Below are 20,646 nucleotides of genomic sequence, written 5' to 3'. Positions count from 1 at the left end.
ATTTGGGTTTTTCAGACTATGTGCCGATATTAATTGGTGCTATAGTTCTCATAAGAGTTCTTCTGCTCTGTGCAATCAAGGATATTTGGTTATGGCCAATATTGCTTATTCATTTTCTGTCCAATTTCTTCACACTAGAGCGTAGCCTATTTTAGTCGTCTCTTTGGACACTTCTCCCGTCTGATACCTTTCCGATACCGAATTATTTCTGATCTGCAGACCTTACTATGGCTGGCACCCGAATAGCAGGTGTGTTAGTAATCTGCAATTCAGCATGAATCTATATAGATTGACAAATGTATTGGGTTCATACTAAATGTTTAAAATTAGTTTATTGTCTATAGGTTTTGGTACTTACCTTATCTGAATTCATGTTTTATTATTATTTTTTTATTCCTTATGATTTTCATGCAACGGAAGAACCACTGACCTAACAATCTTTGAAATTCACTTCCTGGATGTGCCTCCGGATTGAGTTGGATATTTATTGTTAACGGTGCGTTCACAATGCCCAGATGTGGTTCAGTGCCAACTACTTTTTTTCTTCCTCAAAGTTTACTTTTGGGAGTATGATCTCACTTTATTTGCCTTATAACCAGCATGCAGTCCTGTTATTAAGCGTCTCCCTGATCGGCGGTACATATATTTTTGTCTTTCATGGTCTACTAGGATTACTTTGAGGTCTGCAAGCCTTTTGAACATTGTGACGTGCATACTACTGAACAATAGGCACCTTAAAATCGAATAGGAATATACTGTGACTGGGATCGCACTAACTTCCTGGATGTGCCTCCGGATTGAGTTGGATATTTATTATTAACAGGTGCGTTCACAATGCCCAGATGTGGTTCAGTGCCTCGGTGCTAACTACTTTTTTTCTTCCACAAAGTTTACTTTTGGGAGTATGGTCTCACTTTATTTGCCTTACAACCAGCATGCAGTTCTGTTAATAAGCGTCTCCCTGATGGGCGGTACATGTATTTTTGTCTTTCATGATCTACTAGGATTACTTTGAGGTCTGCAAGCTTTTTGAACATAGTGGAGAAGTGTGGCTCAATGATTAGAGCGGCAGACCCTGATGCAGAGGTCTTGCCCGGGACCAGGGTTCAATTCCCCGTCTTGGGCTCAAAATTCCACGGACCTGATAATTCTCGCCTCGGTGCCTATTCCAATCATGGAGTCCCACTCTGCAACTCTGGGCAATAGCTTGCTTAATCTCCACAATGGCCCCCACAACGCTAAGGATGCCTGGCCTCCACCTTGGGGGTGCCCAGGAGTGGACGCCTCACAGGGAAAGCCAGGATGGGTTCTACAGCGGTATTCGTACAAGCGCCTTGAGACCCTTGCGGGTGAGTAGTGCGCTATACAAGTATCAGTTTACATTTACATTGTGACGTGCATACTACTGGACAATAGGCACCTTAATATCGAATAGGAATATACTGTGATTGGGATCGCACTAACTATTATTCATTTTGGTAAGCGAACCAGGTGCTAATATTCCCAATTTTGGGGACAGTCAGCCCCCTTTACCCACCCTCTGGTACAATTCTTCCTGCTTCCTCTTCCCCTTCATCCTGATATGGTACTATTCTTCCTGCTTCCTCTTCCCTCTCTTTCACTTATTGTTTATCCTCTTTTCTAAAGCCCTCTTAAAAAATAGATCTTTTAATATGAATGTATAAATGGAAACTTGAGCTGTCAACACGGATATTTATCCAAAAATGTGAACTTTTGTAAGTAGCAGGAAATATATCTATTTGATTATAGTTCATTATTGTTGTAAACTATGTGCTTCATTTGTTCTTAGTACAATATGTGTGAGGCTTATGGTGTTTAGGTTTTGTCATTATCATTGTTGTGTTTTGTCTTTTTGTTGAGTAACTTTTTATCTCTAGCAATTGAGCGAATTCTGCAAATTTATACTCCTACATTGTATTATGTTTTTGTGCCATCTCTTATTTTGGTGTTTTGCCTATGTCATTTTTGTATTTGTTAGTCTTATATATTTATATATTTTTATTATTGTATTTGTTTTCAGCCCTTAGGAAGCTCCCCATGTGGGAGCGAAATGCATTGGCTGACTTGAATGGAATGTTCTTAACGTAAAATATTTTCAAATAAAGAAGTGACTGTTTTCATATAATCAGGCCTCCTGGACTTTGTGAGCTGCGCACCCCCCATTTGTTACAATTATCTCTTGATCTGGAGCACAGTAGCGCCAATCAACGGCTGGCGTAGGGGTTGATTGCACAGCAATTTGATACTAAGGAACTGGCGTGAGGTGCAGCATTGAGATCCCGCTGTTGCTGTTAGTCTTTTGGTTTTTAGCTTTTTTAACACAGTTTTGACATTTAACTGGGACATAGCCCATTTTTCTTATTTTTATGTTTTTAACCTCCTTCCAGTTAGTGGTAAAAACAGGTGTGAAACCAATAATGGATCCGGAAAGCTATACATTTCTGAAAAGTAGACACACTTCTGAATTCAGTAAGGGGTCATTTGTGTAGAGATCTTTCAAGGTTTTCTTGTAGATAGTAACAGTTACAATAAAAAAAAATTGAAATTGAGTTGAAAAAACAACCATTTGTGCCTATGTTTCCACCTGTAACTTCTATATATGAAAGATTTTCAAATTCATACCGTTACATCTGCTGGATCCTTCTGGTTGTGGGATATATAAAGCTTGTAGGTTCAAGTCAAATCAGCTTTATTCGGTGTAAAAAGTACATCCATAAAAGCAAGGCTTGTAGGTTCACCAAGAACCCAAGGTACCCAGAGCCAATAACTGAGCAGCATGATACAAAGGTTTTTCATTGTGTACCAGGTATACTGAAATTCATTTGGTAAAATATAAAGAGCAAAAAATAGGTATCAAGGAAACCTATGTATTTCCAAAATGAGAACAAGATATGGAGTTTAGAAATAGTGGTTATTTGCTCATCTCTGAATTTGTAGGTACCCATATTAGCATGAGAATTAGAGGGCATTTTTCAAAATGACTTCTTTTTTACACAGTGTCTTACATTTGGAAGGCAGAAATGCCTAGAAAGACCATTGGTAATAACACTTGTTCTACTATTCTGTGTTCCATTAAGTCTGTCAACAAAAATAGTACCTCACTTGTGTTAGGAGGCTTAGTGCCCATGACAGGAAACGGCTCAAAACGCAACACGGCTGCATCATATATTTCCACTGAAAACCTTTTTAGGTCTCGCCTATCATGCGATACTCGCTCTGGCGAGATCTATTGTTGTCAAGTCAACTTCGGAAGTGGGCTGGAAGCTCCACCTATGCTTTTCATTGTCACGTGTCACACTTTATGTTAAACGCGCGCCATTCATTTGATTTTCGCCAATGAGGCCTTTTGCTCCCCTCCCTGTCTCCTTTCCGGCCCCATCACCTGGACTGGAGATTGTGCACGCACGCGCGCGGCGTCTCTTTCGCTCGCGCACATAATTTCTTCCGCCACCATCTCCTTGTGAAACAGTATGCATTCACTGATGTAAGTTTAATGAAATGTTTTAATTTTGCGTGTTTCCTTTATATTTACAATTCGTTGCTGGATCGATTTGTTCCCCAACCTCCGCTCTTTTTGTTACAATGTCGGTTTTTCTTGTAAACACACTCCAACGTATGTGTTTTTACACTTTGTAAGTGTTGCTTTTTTTCTGCCTCTTTTAATAAGGTTTGAGAGAAAAAACTGCAGAGTCAGCACATAACCGGCAAATGGTTAATTTCTACCAACCATACAGATTCCTTCATTGCAGTAGTAATCTGCAAAAGGAGTTTAAAATACATGATCAGTTCTGACCCCCTCCTTGCATTTGTGCGCTGCAGTATCCCCCGTCTTTAGTGGGGCCGTTTCATCGTGGTCTAAGAAACAACCCAAGCTTCAAACAGAACCTTTGGAAGGAGCGCGCAGTGGATGAACTCTTGCAAGAAAGCATGCCAACGCTGTATGTGAGGCGCTGGTTCCAGCCTCGGACACAAATTCGTTCTGGCAATGCAACCTGCAGGGCCTAGAAGATGAGTTGAAAAGCAGGCCTGTGTATTTCACAGTTTCAGGAAAGCCATACCGTCCTTTAAGGCCACAACTATAAACTGAGAGAAACAGCAAAGTGCAGACCATTCCCAGCACCATTTCTCTTCTCATGGCAGGAGGGGAGAGTGAGAGACAGGCGTGGTGTCAGGGTCACAGAGAGCAATGGTTAGCGCTGTTTCCCGCGGGAGCAATGCACTCAGAGAGAACAAAGTTCTTTGGGTTGATTTAATAAAGTTCCTTATGAAGTTTTTTTGATTAATGTTCTTTTTTATTCACATTATTCATTCATAATGTAATTTTGCAATTTTGCTTTTCGCCCAATGCATTTCGGGCATTTGCCCTTCGTCATGGGGACTTGATTCTGTCTCTAAGACTTGAGGTTCTTTCAATAGCGTACAATGTTCGTGACTGCCATCGCAAGTTCTAAGTGTAGGGACGAGTAATCACCTCCATGATGTAGCGTGATAGCAGAATGTCAAAGGGTCGGTGCCGGGATGTGCGTCGTTCCGACCTGTCTTGTGATTGCAGGGTCACAGAGAGACCAGTCTGTCTTCAGTCCACCCCTCCAAGTTCCTAGGGCAAAAACAGATATGTATTTAAAAGCCTTTCAAATCACACTGATTTGTACTTTTGCAATTTTTTTTTTATATAATCAAAAGTTCACCAGTCAAACCGCTACAAAAGGCAACCCCGCCCAGAGATCAGGCTGAGGATTTGAACACCTCCGGCCAGTGCTGAACTTGAGAACCTGCTGTTCCTCTGGGGTGTATCCCTTCATTCAGAGCGAAGACAGGAAGGAGCGCCATACACGCCCACCTACCAAGCTTGGCATCTCCCTCAACTTGGATGAGAGGAGAGGAGAAAAAATCAGCAGCAGCAAAGAAACCACCCTGCCCAGAAGCAACGCCATGACTGACAAATGCGATTATAAGTGATGCTCAATGTCAGACTCCCCTCTCTTTAATGACAGGCATTTGCAATGCAATTGGTCAAGCATTTGAGAGAGTTTAATCTATTGGCATTGAAAATAACAATGCCTATTATTTATATGTTTTGAAAATCTGCAAGCGGTGTGTAAATACGCACTTTTAAAACCCCCCCAGGGTACACTAACAGGTGCAAGATTAATCACAGATAATTTCATTAAGAATAGCTGTATACGAAGTGCTTGAGAAGCAGCCCAAATTTGGTTAATTAGCATATTTTTGTTCTTTTCAGCCGATTATTTCCACTGCTATCATCCCTATAAACAAGGCTGGCCACATCTACATGGATTTCATTACAAGAACGGAGGCTACATTATGCAATGACTTTTAATTGCAGATCCAAGCCAGTCGCATCACAATATAAAGGTTCCAATAAGAACACTGAGATAAAGTAAGACATTACACATAGCAATCATCAGCCTCTTTTAAATGCGGCTCCAAGCAGATAAGTAGCTCATTATCTTCTCTAAACCTACTTTCTCTAATATTGTGTTTTTGGTAACAATTTGGATTTATATTGGGGTTTATGTGAAGGGTGGCTTTATCCCCTCCCTCCCCCCCTCCTTCATGATCTGCAATTTATGGAGATCATCCCCTCCCTCTGTTTGGATAACCTCTATTTACCAGGTTGTTGTTTAATAATGTGCATTTGCTCAGTGATTTCGTTCAGTATGCCTTAGCCCAGGTAGTTTACTTTACTTTCCTTATTTTATTGTACACCCCGCTGTTGTTTGCCTTTTTTTCTGTCCAAAACCTTGTTTGAATAATGTATAGATATCAAACGCTGTATTCCTCATACCGTCAGCTCTCACAATGAACTGGCGTTTATGTAGATTAAACCAGCGTTGGTCTACGAACCCTGTTTCAGCCTGAAACTCCGCTCTTAATCTATCGGTTTTGTAACAAGCACTACCCTTCTCGCGCTCCTACCGAGTGATCCCACGCTCACCTTTCATCTTTGAACAAGCATTCAAAAGACAAGCGTTGTTCAGAGTTACTTGAACCTCTCCCCCATTTGGCCCGCAGTCTCCGTCCTCAAGGAAATGATATGTCACGCATTAGAGGAAAGTTCCTTGGCGAGAGCCACGCTTCATGCATGTCTCGACTAGAAGCTTTCCTCACTCTCTGACAGTTGAACATCATACACTATAATTTAGCGAGCGGGCACTATATACATTATTTATAGGAATTACCAAATTAATGTACAATTAATTCTAAAATCTGGTTTTGGCAAATAGCAAAAGGGCCCCTTAACCCTAGGCATATTATATTCAGCCCCTTATAATTTGCCCTTGAGGGGAAAACTATCACTTATATTAGGGCGAATAGCTTTTTACCATTTCTTTTACCTAAAAAAAAAAAAAAAAAAGAAGAGCAATATGGAAAATGTTTCTGACTCAGATTCAGATATAAACAATGCTACACTCCCTAATTTTGATAAGGAGGATTTTCGCATTATGATCCAGAAAGAAATGAAACCCTGTTTTAGGGAGACCTTTGCTCAGTTTGCTCCTTATAAGAGACCACTTCCTTCTCAAGAAGATGTGTCTGCTGTTTTTATTCATGATAAAGTTGGAGCTAAACGTACCAGGAAAAGCAACCACACTGCTACCGAGACGCATGTGAGCACGGGAGGTCCTAGCACCTCTGATATTATTGGTGGTCTTAGCACCACAAATTTTTGGATGGTCTTCGCACCTCAAATAATAGAGATGTCTTTTATGACACACTTCATTCGGGTGCCCCTTACGGCCCAAATACCTTGGATGCCCCTAGCGGCTCATTGCTTCAAAGTGCTCAGGATTACCATGAGGGTTCAGATGAGGACGAGGATATAGACCCAGACGAATACGTTCTGTATTTAGATGATGAGGACGTAGGAATTTTTGAAGAGGAGGATGAAACCCCTTCTACTTCCAAAGATAGTATTCTAAACCCCCTTGGGGGAGGAGATGTTCTCCCCCCTAAATCTAAAACATCCCGTTCCTCACAATGGTCTCCCCAGGACCATGTCTCTAAATTTATTAAAAAATGGATTTGATTCCCTCTTGAAAGAGGGACAATGAATATCCTAAGGGCTGAGTGTTCAAAACCCTCAATCGATGAGAAAGCTTGTTACACCCCTAATATGGACCCCAAATTAATTAACTTGGGCGCGACCCTAGGAAAGGTCTCGAAAAAGCCTTTAAGGGTTGCCAAGATTGCCTATTGGACGTACTTGGTCCATTGAGCAGAATTCTTGACTCCGCTGAGGAATGTTACCTTAAAGGTACCCAGCTTGATAGAGATCTAATATGAGGTTGGAGTCAAAGAGCCCTCATTCTCCTAGGTAATGCTAATACTAGCATTAACGCTGAAAGGCGTAGGCTCATCCTTTTTAAACTAGACCCTAAACTCACAGATATCGCTGAGAAGGAACCTTCCTCGAATCCAAAAGACCTGCTCTTTGGTGAAGAGCTTATAAGATCTTTAGGAAAGTACATCTCAACTTTTACTGCTCTTGATAAGGCTCAAAAGAATATGAAGAGAGTATTCAGCAATAATGTTTTTGGAAGGGCCGGAAGAAGGGGCCTTCCTTCTGGCCGCTATAACCAAAGGCCCTACCAGAGATCACGCCCCTTCGGAAGAGGCTCATATCAGAATAATTACTACAACACCTCCAACCGTGGAAGAGGAAATCGAGTAAGAGGTGAAAGATCTCGATCATCTTTCTCATCAAACCCTCCAAGTAAGTTCCCTTCATTTACTTTCTCCTTCTACCCCTCCAAAAGTGGGAGGCAGACTGAAACTGTTTTCAAAAAAATGGGAGGAAATACCTCAAGATCCGTGGGTACTGTCCACAGTAATAGGCTTTATGATAGATTTTGTTCAAACTCCGTTTCAAGCCTCATTCCTGAGGGATATTCCCATCTCAGTAGAGAAGGAGAAAATAGTAGAAGAAGAGATATCCTCTATGCTCGAGAAAGGAGCGATAATAGAAGTTCCTTTGGATTCTCTAACCTTCGTAAGCTCTTTGTTCCTTGTGGAGAAAAAAGAAAAGGGTTGGAGAAAAGTTATAAATTTAAAGGCCCTGAACAAATTTCTCGTTTACAGGCACTTCAAAATGGAAGGAATACATCTCCTAAGAGACCTTCTTCAAAAAGAAGACTGGTTAGTAAAACTAGATTTAAAATTTCTCTGGAAAAATCATCTTTATCAGTTCAAGGCTCACCCCTTCGGGCTTTCGTCCGCCCCTTGGTGTTTTACCAAGGTAATGAGAGCAGTAGCTTCCTTCTTAAGAGAACGATGCGTTCGGCTTATTATTTACCTCGACGACATTTTGATAATGTCACAAGACCTGACTCAGATTCGTATAGACCTGGAAACGGTTATGAATCTGTTGGAAAGTCTAGGCTTCATTGTCAACAAAGAGAAGTCTATTCTAACCCCCTCCAAATCTCTGGAGTTTTTGGGTTTCACTCTAAACACTTCCAAGTGTCTACTCCTTTTACCTCCTTCAAAAATCTCGAAGATCAAGAAAGAGATTCGTCATGTTTTAAGACAGGAAGACATCCCTTTAAGGGAACTGGCAAGACTTCTAGGCCTCTTATCTTCTTCCATTCAGGCGATCTTCCCAGGCCCTCTGAATTACCCGGCCTTACAAAGGATAAAAGGAAGGGCGTTGAGGTCTGGTCTTTGGTACGAAGATCGAATCACCCTAGATTTAGAGGCCAAAACAGAACTGAACTGGTGGTTAGAAAACCTGGAAGCTTGGAATGGGAAAGCAATTTTCGGGTCAGAACCGGACTTTGTGCTGGAATCAGACGCTTCCCTTCATGGTTGGCGTGCTTGTTTCCTAGACCAGAATACAGGTGGTGTTTGGTCTCAGGAAGAGTCATCTCACCACATTTTCCTAGAACTTACTGCTGGCCTATACGTCCTTATGAGTTTCAAACACTCAATTCAAGGGAGATCGGTTGTTCTGAAAATGGACAATGTTTCGGCAGTGGCCTACATCAATCAGTTAGGAGGTACGAAGTCTGCCGACCTTTCGAACCTAGCAAGGAAACTCTGGATGTTCTGTTTAGAACACAAAATTGCCCTCAGAGCGGAATACTACCCATGGAAGTCGAACGTTTCTGCGGATTGGGATTCCAAATTCCTTTCGGACTACAGCGATTGGAAACTGAACATTGCTGTCTTCGACTCACTAAATTCTTATTGGGGTCCATTCGAAATAGACCTATTTGCGACCCATCTCACCTCTCAACTAGAGCGTTACTTCAGCTGGATGCCGGATCCCGGCGCACAGGCAGTGAACGCATTTCTCCAACCCTGGTGAGGGATCAATGCTTATGCCTTTCCCCCATTCGCAATGATCCAGAGAGTCTTGCAGAAAGTGAGGCAGGACCAATGCTCTCTAGTCCTAATAACTCCCTTCTGGCCATCACAGGCATGGTTCCCCACTGTTCTGGAACTGACCTTCGAAATTCCATTTCTCATTCCTTCCCTGAAAGATCTCCTTACGGATGTAAACGGAGATCCTCACCTAATGACCCTATCAGGGAGTTTGAACCTTCTTGCCTGGAAAGTGTCAGGCGATCTAATGAAGTCTCAGGACTTTCGTCATCAGCTTCTACTCTCCTCAGAGAGTCATGGGCACCGGGAACTCACTACAGATACAACAATATCTGGAAATGCTGGCTTCGTTGGTGCATGGAGAGGGATTTGGATCCCACTCAAGCACCTATCGTTGATATAGTGAATTTCCTCGCTGAACTCTTCGACAAGGGATTGAGTTATAGATCAATCAACTGTTATAGATCGGCGATCTCTGCTGGTCATGTCCTCATTAACGGCAAGTCAATCGTTAAAAAGGTGATTGTTTGTAGGGTAATGAAGAGCATTCGTCTAAAGAGACCCCCAAGGCCGAAAAATGATACTCTCTGTGATGTGAATTTGATTCTAGATCTCTTCACTTCCTGGCCAGATAATTCATTTTTAAGCAGAAAGTTTCTTTCTTTTAAACTCGCAACTCTTCTTTGCCTTATCTCCTGTCGTAGAGTTTCTGATGTTAAAGCTCTGGAGATTTCTAATAGGTCATATAATTTATTTGGAGTTAAATTTGATGTCTATAGAAGAACCAAGACCATGTCTGATTCAATCTTCTATCCTCGTTTCGATCCTTCTCCGAAACTTTGTGTAGTCGAATGTATGAAAGCGTATGATATGACAATGTCTAATCTTCGACCGCTTAATGAGAATCAACTTCTCATTTCCTTCGTTAAGCCTCATAAGGCTATTTCCTCCACTTCTATTGCCAGATGGGTTAAGTCTACTATGTCTTTAGCTGGTATTGATATTTCCAAATTTCAAGCTCATTCTCTTAGAGGTGCCATGGCAAGTAAGTCTCTTTGGTCCGGAGGTAAGTTGGATGATATCCTTAAAGCTGCTGACTGGTCTAATGCAAGTACCTTCACAAGACATTGTAAACCAATTGAACACATGTCTAATGTAATTTTACAGGGCTACCAACATGCATAATGTAGCCTCCGTTCTTGTAATGAAATTGCGATTCTCCTATTATCATGCCTAGAGAATCTAGATTTCATTAAAGACACGGAGGCTCACATTATCCCACCCAACCCTTCCCATGGTATTGGGTATAACTTAACATGATGTTATTTATCATCTTGATGTTATGTATTTCAAAATGTTTATTATTTATTGTTCAATTGTTAATCTGGATATGAGTCTGATTCCTTTGTTTTTAGGATACAATTTTATTGTCCTCTTTCTTTCAGATAACCCTTCTACTTAATCTACTTTTGACGTGTCATCATCAGGAGGTCGATTGACTGTCTTCTTCTTCTTCAATTTTGCTTCCATTCACTTCGAATCTTCTGGAATCTACTGGATCTACTTTCGCCAAATTTAAAAGAGGCTGATGATTGCTATGTGTAATGTCTTACTTTATCTCAGTGTTCTTATTGGAACCTTTATATTGTGATGCGACTGGCTTGGATCTGCAATTAAAAGTCATTGCATAATGTGAGCCTCCGTGTCTTTAATGAAATCTAGATTCTCTAGGCATGATAATAGGAGAATCGCAATTCTATAAGTAGGTTTTACTTTTATGTCTCTTTCTTATATATGGTTCAAGTAAGCCTACTTTAGAGTCTGCCATGCCATCCATCTAGGATACAGTCACCCACAATCATGCCAGATAATTTTCTCTCTTCCTTCCCCTTTTCTTTCTTTATTTCCATCTTCACTATTATGTTTTTTATTGAATTGTGAAATAAGCACATTTAAGGATTGTTTTTCATCGCTAACTGTATATATTTATATGTATATGCTTATATAACTACATTCATTGCTTCATTTGAAAGATCGCATTTAAATATAAACATAGATGTTGTATATTTCACTAATAGGAACTGTGTACAACATTTTGAATATGTTAGAATCATGTAAGCAGCATTATGTATTTATGTACAAATATACCTATGACAATTAATTAGCAATGTACAGTACAAAGTGAGTTCTAACTGTTGTTTTACTTAATTTTAGATTTTTTAATCTGATGGTATTTCCTGACGAAGACACGTCTGTGTCGAAACGCGCGTCGAAGCTACCATCACCTATTCTTTTATTGTTTATATGATATGTAATGATTTTCAAATGTACTACTGAAAGTTACTGAATACTGTTTTTAATATTAACAAGAATTGTTGAAATCATTAAAATTCAATTTTTTTTACTATAACTTTTTCTTGAACTCCTTGCTTTACATTGCTTTTGTCTCACACAGCCTGGGAATGTTGTTTTTCACTTTAAATACGCACTTTATACTTATAGTTGTTGCTTACAAGAAGCAAGGCTGGCAGTAACTGCGCCTCTTTTACTGCCAGCCTTGCTTCTCGTAAGCAAGGGCTATAAGTGCAAAGTGCATGTTTACGCACTGCTTGCAGGTTCTCAAAACACATAGATAAAAGGCATTGTCATTTACAATGCCAAGAGCTCAATCTCTCGCAAATGCTAGACCTATTGCTTTGCAAATGCTTGTTTTGCAGTGTGCCTAGCTGTGGCTTTTGGTCCCACAAGTGAGCTATCATTTTACTCGAGAGACAGAGAGTAACACTGGGTGGTTGGAAATTTGTGCTGGTGCGGTAATCCCAAACAGAAATGTGAGGAAAATGTTATTTGCTAGCTAAATTTGAGCCTTGCAGGGGATTCTTGTGAGAAAACATTGGGGATCCACGCAAGCCAAACCTCTCTGAACTCCCCCGGTGTCTAGTTTTCAGAAATGTCTGGGGTTCCCAAGATGACAGCCGATCCCTGAACCAAAAACGCAGATGACTCACTTGCAAAACCGGGTTGTTTTGTGATTGATAATGTTGATGTCCCTACAATACGTTTTGGGCCCTTCCCTGTCACCGACACTTGGCCCACCCCACACAAGTGAGGTACCATGTTTATCAGGAGACTGGGGGAACACTGGGTGATAGGAAATGTGTGTCGGCACGGTGATCCTACAACTTTCCCACACAGAAATATGAGGAAAATGTGTTTTTTAAAGCTACATTTTAGGTTTGCAGGGGATTCTGGGTAAGAAAATGTTGTTGGATCCATGCAAGCCTCACCTTCCCAGACTCCCCCCGGTGTCTTGTTTTCAGAAATGTCTGGTTTTCCCTAGATGGTCGCTAGGCCAGGAACCAAAACTCCCTTGCATAACCAAGTTGTTTTGTGATAGATAATTTTGATGTCTCCACAAAACGTTTTGGGCCCTTTCTTGTTGCGGCACTTGGTCCACTCACACAAGTGAGGTAGCATTTTTATCAGGATACCTGGGGGAACACTGAGTGCTAGGAAATGTGTGTTTCTTTCTGATTCTGAAGCGTATGGCACAGTAATGCAAGGAAAATGTGTGTTGTTGTAGTACTTTATTCGATAAATATTTATCATAAAAGTACAAACATACATACAAAGTACATAAAAACAATCTGCCCAAAAGTACTACATTTTCAACAGAATAACACAGACAATTTAAAAGAAAGGAAAATTAAAACTATACAGTCGTTTCAGATAAGTTTGGTACATTGCCTAACAACCTAGATCGAATTATCCAGGTACCCGCAAGATATTTTGCCACCCCACAAACGATATACATTGAGGCGGTGTTGGTTGACATAATGCGCAGGGCTGATCTATGATCTTTCACACCCAGAACCCTGCACACTGGTTTCAGCCATTTGTTCCTGACGCGCTTAAAAGCTGTGCATGCAAATAAGAAGTGGCCCAGGGTTTCCTCCGGGAAACTGCAACCTGGACAATTTAAGTCGTGCCCCCCCATGCCTTTCCAACCTTCCATGATTTTCTTAAGGGGCAGAGTACCATATCTCAATTTGAAGAACAAGGTCCTGTCTCTGGGTAGCTGAATAAAGTCCAAAAAGGGTTCCAGCTTACACGTTGGTTTGTGTTCAAGGAAGTTGGTCGTCAGGGATCCCAAATTGGGGTTGACATGGACGTTAGTCTCAACCCAATCCCAATATAGCTTTTTGACAAATTGTTTAGGAGGTGGACATTGGAAGACCCAAGACTCTCCCAAACCTATAGAAATTACCAACAGCTTAAGATTTTTAAGCCACTTTATCTTATTGTTAACATTAAGGGAGATTAATTCGTCCAACACTCGGGCATATTCAATTAATTCTTGAGTCCTTCTGAGGCGCACCCAAAATAACAGGGGCCTGAGATGGACTTTATCAGCAATTGATTTCTTGCCCATGTCAAAAAATAATGGTAACAAGGGGGTTGACACTGGAAGTGATACCAAATCTCTGATAAACTTGTTCTCTGCAACCATCAGAGCCCTGATGTTTTCAGTACCCCATAATTCAGAACCGTAGACTGCCAAGGCTACAGCCTTCCCCTCATAGACTGCCAGGGCTGGAGCAACCGGTCTGCTGATGGAGAGGCGCTGGTTTTTTAGTATCGCTCCAGGCACCCTTTTGAGATTAAGTACCATTTTAGATATGTGAGGGCCCCAGGACATGTTATTGGATAACCTAACCCCCAGATAGTCAAATTAATTTACCACCTCCAGAGGTGACCCGAAAAGTGAGATATGTACCTTTCTAGACTTTCTTTTTGCAGATAAAACCATTAGCTTTGTTTTCGCTGTATTTATTGATAGACCACGCTCTTTACAAAAGAGAGAGAAACGGTCAAGCAGTTTCTGCAGGCCCATCGGGGTCTTGGACATCAGGAGGGTATCGTCCGCAAAGAGGAGTGTGGGGGTCTTCTCTCCGGCAAGGACGGGCGCGTCCGCAGGGTCCTCCCTTAAATGGTCCACCACCCCATTTATAAAAAGGGAGAACAACATCGGGGCCATCACGCATCCCTGCCGCACCCCTCTGTTGACTGGTACCCTCCTTGTCAGTTGCCCCTGACTCCCCCACCGTATCCTAGCAAAATTGTCCTCATGGAGCTTGATGATAAGTTGCAGCAAATAGCTAGGGAGCCCCATGGCCAATAAAACCTCCCACAGTTTAACACGTGGAATGACATCAAATGCGGTTTTGAGATCTATGAAAGCCAGATACAGGCTGCCCTTGTTAATAGATACTGACTTCCAATAGACCGCACAAAACCGAAAAACCTGGTCCATTGCTCCGATATTCTGCCTAAACCCAGCCTGGAAGTGTGTTAATACCCCTTCTTCCATAAGCCATGTCTCAATTCTGCTTATAATGACCCTGCCAACTACCTTTTGTATTGTGTCAATTAAACTAATTGGTCTGTAGTTGGCAGGGTCCTCTCTATCTCCTTTTTTATAGATCGTGATGACCTCCACCCCTTTCCATGAATCCGGGACGGGGAGACCTAGCTGGATTAAATTCATTAGGCATGCTATAAAGTCTGCCCATATTAAGGGGTCGTGGGATAACAAATCTCCAGGCAAGCCATCTGGACCGGCTGCTTTACCAGGAAGGATTTTGGAGATGGCATCTCGGACCTCTCACGCAGTAAATGGGATTGCCTCGGTGGGTGAATCTATTCTTAAGTGGGACGAAGCTAATGGTATTGGATGAGCTTGAGCGTCATCATCACAGTATAGTTTTAAAAAATGGGCATGCCATTGCTGTTCACTTATGTGATTTAAAATGGGATCAACTCCTCTACGGTCTAAAATATTAATTAATTTCCAGAAAGTGACTGAATTCTTTTCACATGCCGCAATTTTAAGTTGCTGCCAGTGGTCCTCCTCCCAGTTCTTTTTAGCTAGGGTAATGGTTTTGCGATAATCCCACCTGGCCAGTCTCACTGCTCTGGGGTCTTTTAGTTTTACTGCTAGGGCAATAGCCTTCCTCTTTTTCCTGCAGTTTGCTGTGTACCAAAGATTAGTCTTCGGGGTTCGCAGCTCGGCCGAAGGCCTCCCCTTGGAAATTTTAAGGAAATGCTTTCCTATTTTAACTACAAAGTTCTGATAAGCGGCTAGTAGTTTCGGCCCAGAGAGATTTGAATTTGCCAAATCCTTCGCTGACAAATAGGAAGTTTCTGCGATAACTAGTTCCCTGATATGGTTAAGTTTCCCCTCTTCACATTTAACCACATCCCATCTTAATTTCCTGTTGCAGTTAGAGGGAAAGACCTCCTTAGTGATCAGCTTCGGTCCTGCACTCTCACTTAGCCCATTGGCCCAATTAATTCCCATGCACAAAGGGTTATGATCACTGTCTGAGGACTGCTTGATCTCCATATCTACAAGGTTGGCCCAGGATTGGACGTCTAGGAAAATATAGTCAATTCGCGATGGGGAGCCTAACCTATTATAGGTCATCGCCCCATTGCGATCAGAAATGGTCCGCCCATTAAGAGCTCGTAGGTTATGGTCCAGGGCCAGGGCATTCAGCTGTATTGCTCTGGGGTACCATTTCTTAATGGGAGCCAGATCTAAAGGGGGTATAGAATATCTCCAGTCCTCCGAGCTCCAACCCAATATGTCCTCATCATCCAGGGGTTCGAATGTGCAGTTAAAATCGCCCCCCACCAGGATTTTAGATCCAGGTGGCAGTTCTGATAATTTGGAATCCAACAGCTCGATTGTTTGTGAAACTTGGCAACCCTGTGCCCCTCTTGCATAAATACAAAAAATGTGTATTTTGCCCCCATGGGGGCTTTTCAGGGAAATATACAAGATGTCATTTGAGGGGACACTGTGCATGGTGACAACATAGTTTAAATTAACTTTCACCCATATGTGGAGGCCACCAGACGGGCGACCTTTCCCTGAGGAAACTGCCGGAACATAATAGGTGGAATACCCATTTTTATATTGCGGGGACAGACACCAAGTTTCCTGGAACATGCAGATATGGAAAGGATCGATAAATTCGTTCCAATCTGGAGTTGCAAGGTTTTTCTTAAGCCCTGCTATGTTCCAAGAAAGGATATTAATAGGAGTGCCATCTACAAACGGTGCAGTAAATAAATGAGTAGGACCGGGTTCCTCTTCAGTGAAACTAGGTCTGCAAGGTTCCGAGTATGGCTCGCCCTCCCTGACACTACCCACTTCAACCTCCGAAGGGTCTATCATTTCCCTCAGTACTTCTTTATCCAGTGCAGTTGGGAGTGAAGGGCCATCTATCTCTTTACTAAGACTAGGGCTACAGGTTTTCGGGTATACTTGAGCCTCTCTAGACATACATACATCAGTCCCTGAAGGATCTAGCACTTCCCTCGGTGCTACTTTCCCCGGTGAAAAAGCTAGGAGTCAGTCAACTGCTTCCAACCCACTATAACGATTAAAACAAGGTATAGGAGGAGGGTTAAGCTGTTGTCCTGACCATGCTCCATTAAAATGGTTTGCCCCATACAGTGGCCTGCCGGTTCTTCTCGGGACTGTGCTCCACCCTCCATTGTCGCCACCATCCCACTGACTAGTATTATTGTGATGTTGCCCAGACCATGCCCCGTTTTGCTGGTTGATGCCATGGGAACGGCTACCCATTATAGGCTGCATTGGATTCCACCCTTCGGTATTACTACCATTCCACTGATTTAAGTTATGGTCCAGCCAAGGTTCCCTCTTGTTCCTCTTCCCGTGTGGTTGGAGCCTCTCAGCCAGCTCCACCTATTACTGCGATAGTCTGAAACCATATAGAAATAGGATAGAGGTTTGGCTGAAACTGAGGAGTTAATGTTACATGGGGGCCCTGCAATTATATGTTCCACCGAACACGAGTCCTCAAATGTCACAACAACACAGTCCCCTTGGATGTTTTTTTTGTTCTCGCCTACCCAGGGGGCTCTCTCTACCATAAGTAAGTTACTGTGGATATTTGGTGGTAGTGGATGATTTTGGTCTAACCAATGGCAGACTTTGTTTTTGAGAGCCCAAAAGGATTCAGTTGTTGTGGGGGCAAGCTCAGGAATGCCTGTTAACACTATTACATAGGGGCATGCGTCAGGTGGTAAATTAATATTGAGGCGTACCTTAGGTTTCACAGGTGGAGGAGTTGGTGGTTTAGGCACCGGGATGGGGGGTCCTTCAGAAGTCTGAGATTTACTGGGGGCATTGGGTGGCAGTTTGGCTGCACAGTTATTGGTGGTCTTCAGAGTGGGGGTTTTAGATGGAAGTGATTTGGTGATCACATTTTTCCCTGTTGGCTGTTTAGAGGGTGCCGGTGGTTTGGTATTGGACAGTACTGGAGTACTCGAGACTTTTTGAACAGGGGCTTTTGGGTGTTTTTTTAGCTCCAGGTGTATAGCCTGGAGCTGCTGTTCAATCCCCTGTAATCTAGTCTCCAAGGGTGTGAGTAAAGATTTAATAAGATTGGATAAGGAACTCATGAATATACAATTTCTGTCTTCCAATCCCTCTGTGGTTTCATCCAGGCTGCTTGTCTCAAGGAGACTCGCAAGACTGGTGTTGGAGACTGAATTGTCAGGAAGACCCATCGGGGGGGATGGAGCACATGAGTCACCTCTACTCTCACTACACTGTTGCCTGGGTTGACCATGCTAACCCTTCCCTCCATATTGCCACTGGTGTTGCTGGCAATCTCTATAGGACCTCCCACTCCATCGTCAACCTCTATACAATCACTACTTCCCTTACTAGATGGTTTAGAACATTTGGGGATAGCACCCTCCCTTACGCCCCTAAGATTGGATATCTCTTCCTGGCGGTCAATAACTGCCTGGGGAATCACAGAGGGTGTAGGAAGAGCTAAGGGGAGTGGGAATCGGGGTGGGGGATTCTAATGGGGCAGGCTGGCTACTATTAATAAAATGGCAAATAGGGGATGAGTAGATTGGGTTTAGTTCAGGGGTTGGGTGGATTTTTAGTGGCGTGCGTGCAGAGGCTATAATACCTAAGGAAGACCTTCTCGCATGTGCGAGGTCCTGGGACACCCTTCTTTCCATAAGGGCGATGCCTTCATCAATTAATGAATTAGTGCGTACAATAAAGTGATCTAAAGTGCCCGTCAATTTGGAGGCACCAGCCGCGGTCTTACTACGTGTTTCACGGGTACACATTCCGATAGTATGGGTTTGGGCCTAACTAACTAACAAAGCTCAAATCAAGGGACCCGCTTTCAAAATACAAAACAAATGCAGCAAGAAAAGATAAAACACTCACAGTAATAGCGGGCCCCAATAACTACGCAAAAAAATGGAATAGACAAAGCCAAGGGTTCTGGCCCAGACCAGACTCTACAGGCCTCGGAGGGCCACAGAGGGCCTGCCCTTTGCCCGGGCTTATCCCCGGGCGCTACCGCGCAGCGGTATTGTAGACCTTCTAAATAGGGAGGAGGGAGGGGGCGGAGCAAGCAGGAAGAGCGTCCCAGGTGTTGAGGGTTAGTCAAGCAGGGACTCCTGGGAAATGGAGTCCCTGCGTCAGCGCTCGCAGCCCTGCTGCTAAAACAGTTCTCCCCAGGATAGTTCTGTGGCACACGACCCCTGAGGCAGCGCACACCCGCTGAGTCCAATCCGCTATGCGGGACCCGCGAAGCGGGTCCGGCGAGCTGCTGAGTTGACAAAGGGCTGAAGAGCCGGCAAACAGAACTCCTTTCCTGATGCTCCACAAGGTATGGCGATATTTCAAATGGTATCCCACAGGTCAGTCAGGCACACGAGTTTTTCACCTGCCAAGGAGGGGGCGGGGCAAGCAGGGAGAGCGTCCCAGGTGTTGAGGGTTAGTCAAGCAGGGACTCCTGGGAAATGGAGTCCCTGCGACAGCGCTCGCAGCCCTGCTGCTAAAACAGTTCTCCCCTGGATAGTTCTGTGGCACACAACCCCTGAGGCAGCGCACTCCAGCTGAGTCCAATCCGCGATGCGGGACCCACGAAGCGGGTCCGGCGAGGTGCTGAGTTGACAAAGGGCTGAAGAGCCGGCAAACAGAAGTCCTTTCCTGATGCTCCACAAGGTATGGCGATATTTCAAATGGTATCCCACAGGTCAGTCAGGCACACGAGTTTTTCACCTGCCAAGGAGGGGGCGGGGCAAGCAGGGAGAGCGTCCCAGGTGTTGAGGGTTAGTCAAGCAGGGACTCCTGGGAAATGGAGTCCCTGCGACAGCGCTCGCAGCCCTGCTGCTAAAACAGTTCTCCCCTGGATAGTTCTGTGGCACACGACCCCTGAGGCAGCGCACTCCCGCTGAGTCCAATCCGCGATGCGGGACCCGCGAAGCGGGTCCGGCGAGCTGCAGTCGTTTCAGATAAGTTTGGTACATTGCCTAACAACCTAGATCGAATTATCCAGGCACCCGCAAGATATTTTGCCACCCCACAAACGATATACATTGAGGCGGTGTTGGTTGACATAATGCGCAGGGCTGATCTATGATCTTTCACACCCAGGACCCTGCACACTGGTTTCAGCCATTTGTTCCTGACGCGCTTATAAGCTGTGCATGCAAATAAGAAGTGGCCCAGGGTTTCCTCCGGGCAACTGCAACCTGGACAATTTAAGTCATGCCCCCCCATGCCTTTCCAACCTTCCATGATTTTCTTAAGGGGCAGAGTACCATATCTCAATTTCAAGAACAGGGTCCTGTCTCTGGGTAGCTGAATAAAGTCCAAAAAGGGTTCCAGCTTACACGTTGGTTTGTGTTCAAGGAAGTTGGTCGTCAGGGATCCCAAATTGGGGTTGACATGGACCTTAGTCTCAACCCAATCCCAATATAGCTTTTTGACAAATTGTTTAGGAGGTGGACATTGCGAGACCCAAGAATCTCCCAAACCTATAGAAATTACCAACAGCTTAAGATTGTTAAGCCACTTTATTTTATTGTTAACATTAAGGGAGATTAATTCGTCCAACACTCGGGCATATTCAATTAATTCTTGAGTCCTTCTGAGGCGCACCCAAAATAACAGGGGCCTGAGATGGACTTTATCAGCAATTGATTTCTTGCCCATGTCAAAAAATAATGGTAACAAGGGGGTCGACACTGGAAGTGATACCAAATCTCTGATAAACTTGTTCTCTGCAACCATCAGAGCCCTGATGTTTTCAGTACCCCATAATTCAGAACCGTAGACTGCCGAGGCTACAGCCTTCCCCTCATAGACTGCCAGGGCTGGAGCAACCGGTCCGCTGATGGAGAGGCGCTGGTTTTTTAGTA

This window comes from Lissotriton vulgaris, chromosome 6 (genome assembly GCF_964263255.1).
Source record: "Lissotriton vulgaris chromosome 6, aLisVul1.2, whole genome shotgun sequence".
In the NCBI taxonomy this organism is placed as follows: domain Eukaryota; kingdom Metazoa; phylum Chordata; class Amphibia; order Caudata; family Salamandridae; genus Lissotriton; species Lissotriton vulgaris.
Note: the sequence above shows the minus strand (reverse complement) of the source record.